The sequence below is a fragment of the Acipenser ruthenus genome, chromosome 32, assembly GCF_902713425.1.
Source record: "Acipenser ruthenus chromosome 32, fAciRut3.2 maternal haplotype, whole genome shotgun sequence".
NCBI classification, from domain to species: domain Eukaryota; kingdom Metazoa; phylum Chordata; class Actinopteri; order Acipenseriformes; family Acipenseridae; genus Acipenser; species Acipenser ruthenus.
In genome coordinates this window covers 9,399,062-9,413,444 of record NC_081220.1, presented here as the reverse complement: position 1 = coordinate 9,413,444, position 14,383 = coordinate 9,399,062, and the positions used below count along the sequence as shown (strand labels likewise).

Below are 14,383 nucleotides of genomic sequence, written 5' to 3'. Positions count from 1 at the left end.
ACCTTTAGGCAAGATACCCACTCAGAACGTGTCCGCTTCCTCCAGCCCCCTAAGGAACACTGGAGGGGTCATCAATAACAGGGAGCAGTTGGCCAAAAATCAACACTCACTGCCTCCTTCACGCTCAAAAGTGAACACTCTCACTCTTCCTCGTTGATAGCGAGTCCAAACACTTTATAAACGCATTTCGCTGGCAAATCACTATAGAAATGATCCCGGAAAGTATTGTTTTATGGGCAAGTGGCCGACCGTCTCCCTCCAACTCTGAGTGGCACCGGTAGCTGTGCCGCTGAGAAATTAACAGGAACTTTCATATAATGCAATTGCTGTTGCCCAGTGAGGTGTTACAACAACATTTCAAACTCATTCCAGACTGCAGGCGGTTAAAAGCTTAATTGGGTTCAATTTTCTCGTATGATCTAAAAAGTAGGAGCCAGTTGCCTCATTTGCATTGTCTGCCTTCCTCCTTTGCACTGTGAAGTCTATCAAATTTGTGCTTAAAATCTGAATACGATTCCCATTTGAATCGTGTATATTTGGTTTCCATTTTAGCAATATGCATACACACTGTTCTGTCGAGCTCCCAGGGTGTTATCCAATAAAACGATAGGTTGCGGATGCAACCCCGGTTCCCTGAAAGAGAAAATAACCATCAAGGTATGGGACATTGCCGTCAGGCAGTAGGGATTGGCTGAGCTTTATGTCAAAGCTGCCGATTGGCCTCCGCGCAAGCTGCCGTGTAAGCCCGCCCCCCTGGGAGCTTACTATACGCAGCGCGCGGAGAGTCACTTCCTCTTTTGCCCTTCAGGCCGTGAAGGCCTCCAGAGCGACCTCGCGGCTTGATGGTTATTTTCTCTTTCTGGGAACCGGGGTTGCATCCGCAACCTATCGTTCCCTTTCAAGTCGAAAATAACCATCAAGGTATGGGAACAGTGTACCCAAGCCGTCGCGAGGGAGGATTCTCGGCAGTAGGACAGCCTTACGTCATAACGCAACTGCGTAGGCAGTACATCTACACATATGCGGAGCTGCGCCTCAGCGTCTATGCTCGCAATGACACCTGTCCCAAGGTGGAATAGTCACACCATATTGTCAACCACTCTAGACGTCCGCAACCTGAGGCATCATAGAGTGCAACACAGATGCTCCAAATGACGGAGCAGTGGATTCCAGTACATTCAACCGGTAGAACCTCGTAAATGTATGCGGTGTAACCCAACTGGCTGCAGCGCAAATGTCAGACATCGGCACCCCTCTAAAGAGGGCCCAGGATGTTGCCATACCCCTAGTGGAATGTGCCTTCAACTGCCCTGGTGGCGGAAGGCCCATAGAATCATATGCTAACTGAATAGCATCCACTATCCAATGAGAAAGGCGTTGCTTAGACAGCGGCTGACCCAAAGTTTTAGAACCATGGCATATGAACAGCTGTTCTGTTTGCCTCACAGTCTTTGTGCGATCAATATAACACCTCAATGCCCGCACAGGGCAGAGCATGTGTAACCGCTCTTCCTCTTGGGAAGAAAAAGGAGGAGGATGGAACGCCATCAACTCGACTGGTTGGTTCATGTGAAACGGGGATATGACCTTGGGTAAAAAGGCCGGATTTGGACGCATGGAGACCTTAGAACCGTCTCCTGCGAAACGAGTACATGATGGATGCACTGAAAGTGCATGTAACTCGCCCACACGCTTTGCTGATACCACTGACAGCAAAAACGCAGTCTTAATAGACACGAACTTCATATCCACACTGTGGAGAGGCTCGAACGGTGCATTGGTAAGGGCTTCTAGCACCACATCAAGGCTCCAAGACGGTAAACTGGTCAACCTTGGAGGCCGCAAGCGTCTTGCGCCCTTTAGGAACTGAGATGCCAGGAAATGGCAACCAGGTGATAACCCGTCAATGCGTACATGGCAAGCCGAAATAGCTTTAGAGCTAGAGCTGAGGACTGAACCGAGTCCTTCACTGCAGTTACCACCACTCCCCTGAAGGGGGGGGGGATTTAACCGGAATTGAAGGGTGTACCCGGTGAGTATAGTCTTGCGCACCCAGATGTCGTTGGTGCATTGTTGCCAGAACAGAAGCTGTGGAACAGTGTAGGGGTGGGTTAATGGCTGCCAGGGTTTCTCAGGGCTGCTTAGGCTGCGCTCGCTCACGAGGGGCCTGACCAGAGCCACGAGGGCGTGGTCTGCTACCTCCTCTGGGGCGCCACCCTCCGCGCTGCGGTCTTGCAAACGCGGGTTGGCTGCGTGCTGAAACCCCCAAAGGGGCGGTTTTACTGCCCTGTGGGTGCGCTTGCCGCTGCGGTGGCGCCCTGCGCCATTGGCGCTCCTGCGGCCGCCTTGGCTGGAAAGGCTTGCTTGGCCACAACTTAGCCAACTGCTGCGATGCCTCACGCGCCTTGACGGAGCGTTGCAGCATCTCCTCCACCGCTAGGCCAAACGTGTGCCCCGGGGATATAGGAGCATCTAGCAACGGGGCCTTATCAGGCTCCTGTACCCTGGCCTGTGAGAGCCAGAGCTGCCTCCTTGCCACTACAAGGGAAGCAATGCTCCTGCCCTGTGCTCGCGCATTCAGCTGAGCCAGCTTAACCAAAAACTGTGCAACTGCACCCAGCTCGGTTCTAAGTCCGACGGATGGGGACTCAGGCAGGTCGCGAATCAGCGCCACCTGGTAGACTGTCAGGAGGCTGGGCATGTTAGACAGTCTAACTGCCTCTGTAGCCGCGGCATAACCCTTTTTTAGGTGGGCCTCCGTAATCCTACACTGCCTGTTAGGGCAGGAAGGGTCCTTAGCCAGCCCCGATAATGTCGGTGCCTTTACTAGCACGGCGAACGCGGCGCCCACTCGCGGAAAGGACGCTAATCCAGCTTCGCTCGCCCCGTGCATGGTAAAAGCCGAAGCCTTGCGAGAAGTTGCAGGGGCGGAGGCCGGGGCTCCCCAGGTGGACTGCACCTCCTTAATAAAATCCGGGAACGCCGGGAGCATCCTGGACTGAAGCGGCGGAGCCGATGGCAACTCAAATAAAGAGCGTCGTGTTGGCTCTGACGCAGGCCAGTCCACGCCTAAGTGACGGGCTGCCCTCTCCACCACTGACCAGATAGGGTCATTAGTATCCAGCACATCAGGGTCGTCCTGCCCAGAGTGCTGGGATGCCACCTCAGGCTCTGTGTCCTCAAAGAGCGGGTCTGCTTCAGATGCGTCCCTTGAGACAGCATCGGCGTCCCACTCTACTTCCTGGGGCACTGGTGGAGGAACCGTCAGCTGACTAGTGCTGGGTCCGGTTACTAGCTCTGGGGCCCGAGGCGCCACATTTACTAGGGTCATAAGGAGGGATTGTTGTCCCATCATGAGCTCCATAAATTGTGACATCTTGGAGGTGAGCTCAGCCACCCCAGATGTGTCCTGGTAACGCCTACCCCTCCGAGGGGAGCGAGAGTGCCTTCTCCGGCGAGGCGATCGAGACCTGGATCGAGACTCCCGATGGGGGCGAGCCCCGCGAGAGGAGGATCTGCGGGAACGTTCCCGAGCACACCTGGCTGGAGATCTCTGACCAGCTGTAAGCTGGTAAGATGGGCTCAGAGGGAGCTGAGACGTCGCCGGCAGCGACACGATCGATGACAGTGGGGCAGAGACGGTGTGGGACGAGCCCAAGGATGGGGAACGACCTCCAACTGCCTTCCTCGCTCTCTGGCGAAGGGTGCGTGTCTGAAACCCCGCACATAGCTGGCAGTATGCCCTATCTGCCAGGGCAGATGCGGCATGGTCCGGCCCCAAGCATGCGACGCAGTCTCATTGAGGGTCGCTGGCAGGCAACTTGTCCTGACAGGTCACGCAATGGTGGAACCCAGACATAATAGAACGCCGAAGCGTCTAGTATTGACGTCAAGCACCAAAGAGTGTGCGTCGAGCACTGTCGCGTCACACGCCGAGGTGCACGCGTCGGACGCCTAAGCGTCGGACACCAAGCGTCGAGCACCTGAAGTGCGTGCGTCAAGCGCCGCCGCGTCGAGCGCAGAGGTGCATGCGTCGAGCGTCGAGGGTGCGTGCATCGAGCACCGAGCGCCGAAGCATCGAGCACCGAGGTGCGTGCGTCGAGCGTCGAGGGTGCGCGCGTCGAGCGCCGAGCGTCGAGCGTCGAGCGCCGAAGCGTCGAGCACCGAGCGTCGAGCGTCGAGCGTCGAGCGTCGAGCGTCGAGCGCCGAGCACCGAAGCACGGAGCGTCGAGCGCCGAAGCGTCGAGCACCGAGCGTCGAGCGTCGAGCGTCGAGCGCCGAGCGCCGAGCGTCGAGCGTCGAGCGTCGAGCGTCGAGCGCCGAGCACCGAAGCACGGAGCGTCGAGCGCCGAGCACCGAGCGTCGAGCACCGAGCGTCGAGCACCGAGCACCAAGCGCTGATGGAACGTGTACCGAGCGTCGAGCACCGAGCGCCGAAGCGTCGAGCATCGAGCACTGAGCCCCAAGTGCACTAAGCACTGCTGTTGTACCCTTGAGCAAGGAACTTTACCTAGATTGCTCTAGTAAAAACCCAGCTGTATAAATGAGTAATTGTATGTAAAAATAATGTGATATCTTGTAACAATTGTAAGTCGCCCTGGATAAGGGCGTCTGCTAAGAAATAAATAATAATAATAATAATAACACTAGACCGAGGATGCAAAATGCGCGTGGGCCAAGGCCAACGCAACACGCGTCCGAACACACAATATACAATATATATATAACAAAATATATATACACAATAAAATATAAATATATATACAAAATATATATACAAAAAACCCACACAATAATAATTAAGAACAGAGGAAAGATGGAGACCACGAAGAACGCGATGCCGAAGCAAAGCGAAAAGGAATATATAATGTAAACAATATATAATCCTAAATAATAATACAATAACAATAATAATAAACAATAATAACTCCGGAGAGTATAACTGAAATAAACACGGAGAAGGGGATAAACCAGCTTCTCAAGCCTAAGCTTTAGTGAGTACAATCAGTTAAATAGCTCTAAGTCCTACCGCTACTGATGCTGAAGGCAAAAGAGGAAGTGACTCTCCGCGCGCTGCGTATAGTAAGCTCCCAGGGGGGCGGGCTTACACGGCAGCTTTGACATAAAGCTCAGCCAATCCCTACTGCCTGACGGCAATGTCCCATACCTTGATGGTTATTTTCGACTTGAAAGGGAACTAACTTGCTGCAGCACTCTAGCACAAGCAAGGACTTTGTAAAGAATTGTGTGTTTTGGCTTCCAAATGGAGGCGTGGGTGCAAATCTCACTTCTGACAGTTGACTTTTACTTATTTTTAAAATGAATAAATGTGTTCATTTTATTATAAAAGATTTTCAAGGAAATCAACAGCTGATACCAAACTCTTGTCAGCACTTAATAACATTTTAATTTCTGCCTCGTCAAACAAGCTCGAGCCACAGCACACAGTGCTGCTGCATCAGGACACAGAGGTGGATTTTAAAGCGACTGAATCAACGAGCTGAGACTACTTTTTGAAGAAATTGAAAACATACCTCTAGTCAAAATATTTGCTATTTAGTTAAGCCATTTATTTTTTGAATTTGCAAATGGCAGACTACATTGCCAAAAATCTGACAATCTGAATTGCTCATATCAAGCTGCGATGTAGCCTATGAGAATCACTGGCATAATTCGAGGGGAATTAGCTCAAATGGTAGAGAGCTCGCTTCGCATGCGAGAAATAGCGGGATCGATGCCTGCATTCTCCAAATAGTTTTAATATATCTGCGTATTTAGTCCCAACGCATTATGGAGATACATACAGTGTGACAATTCTTTGTAACAGTCGCCCACCCTACATGTGTATTTTAAAGCAGTCTGCTAATTTGTAATATTCCCCAGACTGAAAAACTGCAGTGCGCCCTCCATCGTATGCCTTGCGAGAAGCACAAAGGGAGATTTTTTATATTTTTTAGCAATTGAAGAGTTTGTGTTAATTGAGAATAAATATAAATGGCTTGAAGTTTGCTTTAATTTGTAACGTGTTTGTAATGAATTAGTGGTTTTTTACCATCATTGTACTGTATACTAGCTACTGTTGCATGTCCAGGGGCTCATTAATCAGCTTCCCATATGGTCTAGCGGTTAGGATTCCTGGATTTCAGCTAGGTGGCCCAGGTTCGAATCCCGGTATGGGAACGTCTTTGTTATTGTCATTTTGTTACAGAACTGTGGTCATGTGTAATGTGTTTTCATTATGATGATAAACCTACAGTTACTGCTGCAATGTTACTGCAGAATGATGCAATGTATTTGACTCTATTCACATCACCTCACATTTCACTGGTTGCCTACGAGGGCTTGAGAGGGGTGATGTAAAAGTGAGAGAGAAAGAGCAAAGTTTAAACACATAACATACAACAATCTGACACTCGCTCCAGACGGGTCAGGCAGCATCCTCTGGCTTCTGGGCATTTAGTGGAACAAGAGACAGGAAGGGGACCAACAGGACAAAAGGACAGATCCTTCGCAACTCAGTGCGGCATCCTCAGGCAGCTAAGCTGTCAGCTGGGCAGCGTGGAGAGCTTAGGAAATGTGTCTCGGGTCTGTTTAGGAGAGACAAAAACAGAGAACCCCCTCCGTTTAGGACAGACGGAAACAGAGAAACGATGGAATGCTGTCAGTAGTGTGCAGTGGCCTGCTATAGAGAGCAGAGAGCTGCTGAATGCAGTGGAAATTGGTATTTGAGAGTTAAGGCGTTTAAGATGATGTCGGAGATGGGTCTGCCTTTTGGCAGAGATGAAGAATGCGTAGATCTGAGGCCTCTGCAGAACCTGAGAGGATGAGAATGCGTTGCTCGGAGGCTGCTGCAAAACCTATTGATTTGATCAGGAGCAGTCTAAGAGAGTATTGTCTATTGCGGTGTTGGAGAACTCTTGACTGAAATGTTGATAATCGTAGGACATAGTTTCCGTATGTGCCTGGAAGCTCAAATTGAATGAAATGGACTTTGAAAGTTGTATTAAGTGCCTTGATGAAGTTGGGGGCAAATGAGGAAGTGCAAATCCGGGAGCAAGAAGGCTGCAGGAATGGCCTGATGCAAGGAAGCAGGAAAATTAATGTGACAGTGGATTCTTAACATCTCAGAAAGCTGATAAGCATGGCTTCATGACCAGATCCTCGAAGGGAGGGGTTTTAATTTGAAATAATCAAGTTAATATATGAAGCAAAAGAGATTGAGGCAGGAGGGGACTGAGAATCCCTCGGAAAGACAACGAACTGCAGGAATTGATAGAAAGTTTGGAGTGTGCGAGATTCGCAGCGATAGCAAATCAGTTTAAATTATGTAGTTTGTGGTGTTATGCTGCCATCTCGAGGTTGCGATTGGAATTGAAACTACTGGCTTCAGTGAAGCAGGGTAGCATATATTTGGTTATTGCGATTAAAATCCTTGTCTATGGATAAAATGTTTGCTTTAGAACAGTTAGTGATGATATAAGTAAGTTAACGTAGGTCTAGAAGAGGAGCCTGCAGTATTTAGATGTCATAATTCGGCGAGTTGAAGCTAAGCTCTCATGTTGCAAAAGCGCAGCAGCAGGAGCCAGAAGATTGCAGTAGTGAGGCACAGGCTCGCATTGCCTGTTAAAGCTGCCTGGTCGCCATGGCAACTTACCACTCCCAGTAGTCACTCGATGAGGCGTTGCCGTGGTAACCATGGTCTGTGAGGCGCCGGTGTAGAGAGTTGCAGTGCAGCGGTGACGTCGGAACAGTCTTTCTGATGAGAACGCAGAGCAAGCTGAGAATGACGCTGCGCTTTGAACGGCGCTGTAGCTGCGCTGGAGACTGGAGGGAGCAGAGAAGACTAACGTTGGAGCTCCTGCAGAAAAATACAAAAGCTGAATGATGAAAAGAATCACCTGAGCAGGTAGGAAAATAGCTGATACTGTCTACCAGCGCTGAGCAGAGAAATTACCTGCAGTGAAAGGAGTGAACAACAAAAAAACAAACACAGACCAAAAACAAACACAGACGAAGGGCGGAAGCAGTGCTGGGTGTATAAATAGAAAAGAAGGAGAGATTGACATGCAAGCTACCTAACGGGATTGCCCATACCGCTCTGGTCACGCCCTTTTTACCTGACCAAACACAGCAGCGCAAGATAATGGCAGAGAGACTGGAACTTGATTGAAACTGAACTGCCCCCCCCCCCCCCCCCCCCCCCAGGAAGTAATTTGTTTGTCGCTTTATAATCAATATGTTGTGTAGGCTAAATTGTATAAATAAATGTCCGGAGACATTCAAATCCAAACACGTTAAAAAATGAAATATTGTGGAATAGAAATAAAGACGGCTTTGACCTCGACATGATTTGAACACGCAACCTTCTGATCTGGAGTCAGACGCGCTACCGTTGTGCCACGAAGTCCTGGCGTAGTGCATGCTTGTTATGCATTCCTAGAGTGCACAGCGTGACATGACAGAATGCAATAATGTGTTAATTTACCAAAAAAAGAAACATAAATAAATGTGTAGGTATTTATTGGTGAATAAACTATATTGCTTCTATGATGGGACCGGAGACCTTACATCCGCATTCTTAATGATCGTCCCACCCCAGAGAGACTTTGTCTTGACCAGGGATTAATATAATCTAAAAACAAACTGCGATGGTTCCACGCGATGGGAATGTGAATAGAGTCAAATACATTTGCATCATTCAGTATATATATATATATATATATATATATATATATATATATATATATACATATATATATATATACATATATATATATACATATATATATACATATATATATATATATATATATATATATATATATATATATATATATATATATATATATATCGAGTAACTGTAGCTTTATTATCATATTGAAGACACATTACACATGACCACAGTTCTGTAACAAAATGACAATAACAAGAACGTTCCCATACCGGGAGTCGAACCCGGGCCGCCTGGGTGAAAACCAGGAATCCTAACCGCTAGACCATATGGGAAGCTGAGGAACAAAATCATGGACATGCAACAGTAGCTAGTATACAGTACAATGATTGGTAAAAACACAAGAACCGATATTTCATTATAAACACGTTACAAATGAAAGCAAACTTCAAGCCATTTATTTTTATTCTCAATTAACACAAACTCTTTAATTGCTAATAAATAAATAAATAAATAAATAAATAAATAAATAAATAATCTCCCTTTGTGCTTCTCGGAAGACATACGATGGACGGCGCACTGCAGTTTTTCAGTCTGGGGAATTTTACAAATTAGGAGACTGTGCTTTAAAATACACATGTAGGGCGGGCGTCTCTGTTACAAAGAATTGTCACACTTTGTATTTATCTCCATAATGCGTTGGGACTAAATACGCAGATACGTTCAAACTATTTGGAGAATGCGGGCATCGATCCCGCTGTTTCTCGCATGCTAAGCGAGAGCTCTACCATTTGAGCTAATTCCCCTCGAATTCTGCCAGCGATTCTCATAGGCTACATCGCAGCTTGATATGAGCAATTCAGATTGTCCTAATGTCTGCCTTTTGCAAATTCAAAACATTTTTTTAATTAAATAGCAAATATATCGACGAGAGGCATGTTTTCAATTTCTTCAAAAAGTAGTCTCAGCTCATTGATTCAGTCGCTTCAAAATCCACCTCTGTGTCCCGATGCAGCAGCGCAGTGTGTTGTGGCTCGAGCTTGTTTGGCGACGCAGACAATGCAAAAATGCCAAAACTTGATTTTGTATCACATGACAAACTTAAGGTATGCTTTAACGACTTGGCTGTCTCAAGTTAGTTTGTATTGTTAATGTAACACCTCGTTGTTGCCCAGTCATTGTATCATATGAAGTAGAGCTTGCCAGCTGGGGGTGACGGTCTGCCAATAAAAGATAAGACTATATTTGCAAGGATCATTTCTAGAGTGAAACTGTTTTGAAGGGATTGGTCTCGGTATCCACCAGGAGGAGTGGGAGTGTTTTCTTCTCAGCACCGAGCTGACAATAAGTTCAGTTGTTTAAATCAGTAAGCAAATTTCAAATGAATCACTGCTAATGTTAAAACAATTTAAGAACACTTTAAACAGTAATGTGATTTGCACTACGCAGGACTAGATTGAGCTTAAATAAAGACATTACATCTGAAAATAACTTGTGCTTACCCCCACTTACAAGGAAGCTGTCAACCTTTGTATTCGTCCTCATAATGTGTTAGAAAATGTAAACAGCAGTTGGAGAATGACGAAGTCGATCATCCCAGCATGTTAAACGAGGGCATTTCTCATGTAAACTACTTCCACTAATAGATCGTTTATACTGTTCTCAATGGTCCGCATCCCAGCCTGAGACCACGATCCAGTGGTAGACGGAGATGTTTTTCAAAGTAATATATTATTTGGAATATTAAAACAATCAAGTTAAATAACACATGTTTGGACACAAAATATTTTTCAGTGACGTTAACAAGTAGTCTGTTTACAACAAAATGCAATCTGTGTTAGGAACACTATTTTAGTCGGATTTAAAATGGAAATTAAAATGGTATTGAGTGCTGACAAGAGTTTGGTATCAGCTGTTGATTTCCTTTAAACAATCTTTTATAGTAAAATGAACACATTTATTCCTTTTAAAAATAAGTAAATTTGAACTGTCAGAAGTGGGATTTGAACCCACATCTCCACTCGGAGACCAGAACACACAATTCTTTGGAAAGACAGAGTTCTTGTAGATGCCTGTAGATGCCAGGCATTCCGGTTCAGATGTGAAATTCTGTGTCATACAAAAAATCATTTCAAGATCGCGGTGGTGGTGATCTCGATCAAAAACTATTACAATGTGAATCAAAAAGGATCTTCTATCTCCATAAATAAATTATAGCACTTTGAGATTATATATGTTACTAGCGGATTGTTTAGAAATGTACTTAATTATATTAAAGCTGTTCTAAAAAAGAATGTTATCTCAAAAATTGAGTCTTGTCAAGCCGAAATAGCGTTAGACTGAAAATCTAAAGGTCCCTGGTTTGATCCCAGGTTTCGGCAAACAGCAAGAATATTTTTGTTTTGTATTATTTTGAACTAAAAAACAGAGCACATTTTTTTCTTCAGTGTAATTGGAAGAAATAACAACGTATCAGAGTGCCATTTTCTAATGTGATTAAGAAATGCAAAAAGCATCGTCCCTGGGTGGGCTTGAACCACCAACCTTTCGGTTAACAGCCGAACGCGCTAACCGATTGCGCCACAGAGACAAACCTGTCAAACTACAAAAACTAACTTGCTGCAGCACTCTAGCACAAGCAAGGACTTTGTAAAGAATTCCACTTCTGACAGTTGACTTTTACTTATTTTTAAAATGAATAAATGTGTTCATTTTATTATAAAAGATTTTCAAGGAAATCAACAGCTGATACCAAACTCTTGTCAGCACTTAATAACATTTTAATTTCTGCCTCGTCAAACAAGCTCGAGCCACAGCACACAGTGCTGCTGCATCAGGACACAGAGGTGGATTTTAAAGCGACTGAATCAACGAGCTGAGACTACTTTTTGAAGAAATTGAAAACATACCTCTAGTCAAAATATTTGCTATTTAGCTAATCCATTTATTTTTTGAATTTGCAAATGGCAGACTACATTGCCAAAAATCTGACAATCTGAATTGCTCATATCAAGCTGTGATGTAGCCAATGAGAATCACTGGCATAATTCGAGGGGAATTAGCTCAAATGGTAGAGCGCTTGCTTCGCATGCGAGAAGTAGCGGGATCGATGCCCGCATTCTCCAAATAGTTTTAATATATCTGCGTATTTAGTCCCAACGCATTATGGAGATACATACAGTGTGACAATTCTCTGTAACAGTCGCCCGCCCTACATGTGTATTTTAAAGCAGTCTGCTAATTTGTAATATTCCCGCAGACTGAAAAACTGCAGTGCGCCCTCCATCGTATGCCTTCCGAGAAGCACAAAGGGATATTTTTTATATTTTTTAGCAATTGAAGAGTTTGTGTTAATTGAGAATAAATATAAATGGCTTGAAGTTTGCTTTAATTTGTAACGTGTTTGTAATGAATTAGTGGTTTTTTACCATCATTGTACTGTATACTAGCTACTGTTGCATGTCCAGGAGTTTGTTAATCAGCTTCCCATATGGTCTAGCGGTTAGGATTTCTGGTTTTCACCCAGGTGGTCCGGGTTCGACTCCCGGTATGGGAACGTCTTTGTTATTGTCATTTTGTTACAGAACTGTGGTCATGTGTAATGTGTTTTCATTATGATGATAAACCTACAGTTACTTGAAATTATATATATATATATATATATATATATATATATATATATATATATATATATATATACACAGAATGATGCAATGTATTTGTCTCTATTCACATCACCTCACATTTCACTGGTTGCCTACGAGGGCTTGAGAGGGGTGACGTAAAAGTGAGAGAGAAAGAGCAAAGTTTAAACACATAACATACAACAATCTGACACTCGCTCCCGACGGGTCAGGCAGCATCCTCTGGCTGCTGGGCATTTAGTGGAACAAGAGACAGGAAGGGGACCAACAGGACAAAAGGACAGATCCTTCGCAACTCAGTGCGGCATCCTCAGGCAGCTAAGCTGTCAGCTGGGCAGCGTGGAGAGCTTTGGAAATGTGTCTCGGGTCCGTTTAGGAGAGACAAAAACAGAGAACCCCCTCCGTTTAGGACAGACGGAAACAGAGAAACGGTGGAATGCTGTCAGTAGTGTGCAGTGGCCTGCTGTAGAGAGCAGAGAGCTGCTGAATGCAGTGGAAATTGGTATTTGAGAGTTAAGGCGTTTAAGATGATGTCGGAGATGGGTCTGCCTTTGGGCAGAGATGAAGAATGCGTAGATCTGAGGCCTCTGCAGAACCTGAGAGGATGAGAATGTGTTGCTCGGAGGCTGCTGCAAAACCTATTGATTTGATCAGGAGCAGTCTAAGAGTGTATTGTCTATTGCGGTGTTGGAGGACTCTTGACTGAAATGTTGATAATCGTAGGACATAGTTTCCGTATGTGCCTGGAAGCTCAAATTGAATGAAATGGACTTTGAAAGTTGTATTAAGTGCCTTGATGAAGTTGGGGGCAAATGAGGAAGTGCAAATCAGGGAGCAAAAAGGTTGCAGGAATGGCCTGATGCAAGGAAGCTGGAAAATTAATGTGACAGTGGATTCTTAACATCTCAGAAAGCTGATAAGCATGGCTTCATGACCAGATCCTCGAAGGGAGGGGTTTTGATTTGAAATAATCAAGTTAATATATGAAGCAAAAGAGGTTGAGGCAGGAGGGGACTGAGAATCCCTCGGAAAGACAACGAACTGCAGGAATTGATAGAAAGTTTGGAGTGTGCGAGATTCGCAGCGATAGCAAATCAGTTTAAATTATGTAGTTTGTGGTGTTATGCTGCCATCTCGAGGTTGCGATTGGAATTGAAACTACTGGCTTCAGTGAAGCAGGGTAGCATATATTTGGTTATTGCGATTAAAATCCTTGTCTATGGATAAAATGTTTGCTTTAGAACAGTTAGTGATGATATAAGTAAGTTAACGTAGGTCTAGAAGAGGAGCCTGCAGTATTTAGATGTCATAATTCGGCGAGTTGAAGCTAAGCTCTCATGTTGCAAAAGCGCAGCAGCAGGAGCCAGAAGATTGCAGTAGTGAGGCACAGGCTCGCATTGCCTGTTAAAGCTGCCTGGTCGCCATGGCAACTTACCACTCCCAGTAGTCACTCGATGAGGCGTTGCCGTGGTAACCATGGTCTGTGAGGCGCCGGTGTAGAGAGTTGCAGTGCAGCGGTGACGTCGGAACAGTCTTTCTGATGAGAACGCAGAGCAAGCTGAGAATGACGCTGCGCTTTGAACGGCGCTGTAGCTGCGCTGGAGACTGGAGGGAGCAGAGAAGACTAACGTTGGAGCTCCTGCAGAAAAATACAAAAGCTGAATGATGAAAAGAATCACCTGAGCAGGTAGGAAAATAGCTGATACTGTCTACCAGCGCTGAGCAGAGAAATTACCTGCAGTGAAAGGAGCGAACAACAAAAAAACAAACACAGACCAAAAACAAACACAGACGAAGGGCGGAAGCAGTGCTGGGTGTATAAATAGAAAAGAAGGAGAGATTGACATGCAAGCTACCTAACGGGATTGCCCATACCGCTCTGGTCACGCCCTTTTTACCTGACCAAACACAGCAGCGCAAGATAATGGCAGAGAGACTGGAACTTGATTGAAACTGAACTGCCCCCCCCCCCCCCCCCCCCCAGGAAGTAATTTGTTTGTCGCTTTATAATCAATATGTTGTGTAGGCTAAATTGTATAAATAAATGTCCGGAGACATTCAAATCCAA

At 45.6% G+C, this 14,383-nt stretch overlaps 5 non-coding genes across 5 annotated transcripts; 1 reads left to right on the top strand and 4 right to left on the bottom strand.

Moving 5' to 3' along the window:
• Positions 1–16: 16 nt before the first annotated feature.
• LOC117395685 (small nucleolar RNA U3) lies at positions 17–232 on the bottom strand. The gene has a single exon (XR_004543617.3). It is a non-coding gene; the product is annotated as a small nucleolar RNA U3 (small nucleolar RNA).
• An 8,103-nt stretch (positions 233–8,335) lies between these two features.
• Positions 8,336–8,407, bottom strand: trnaw-cca (transfer RNA tryptophan (anticodon CCA)). Its single transcript has one exon. It is a non-coding gene; the product is annotated as a tRNA-Trp (tRNA).
• A 527-nt stretch (positions 8,408–8,934) lies between these two features.
• Positions 8,935–9,006, bottom strand: trnae-uuc (transfer RNA glutamic acid (anticodon UUC)). Its single transcript has one exon. It is a non-coding gene; the product is annotated as a tRNA-Glu (tRNA).
• Positions 9,007–11,187: 2,181 nt separating this feature from the next.
• On the bottom strand, positions 11,188–11,261 carry trnan-guu (transfer RNA asparagine (anticodon GUU)). Its single transcript has one exon. It is a non-coding gene; the product is annotated as a tRNA-Asn (tRNA).
• Positions 11,262–12,155: 894 nt separating this feature from the next.
• Positions 12,156–12,227, top strand: trnae-uuc (transfer RNA glutamic acid (anticodon UUC)). The gene has a single exon. It is a non-coding gene; the product is annotated as a tRNA-Glu (tRNA).
• Positions 12,228–14,383: the final 2,156 nt, after the last annotated feature.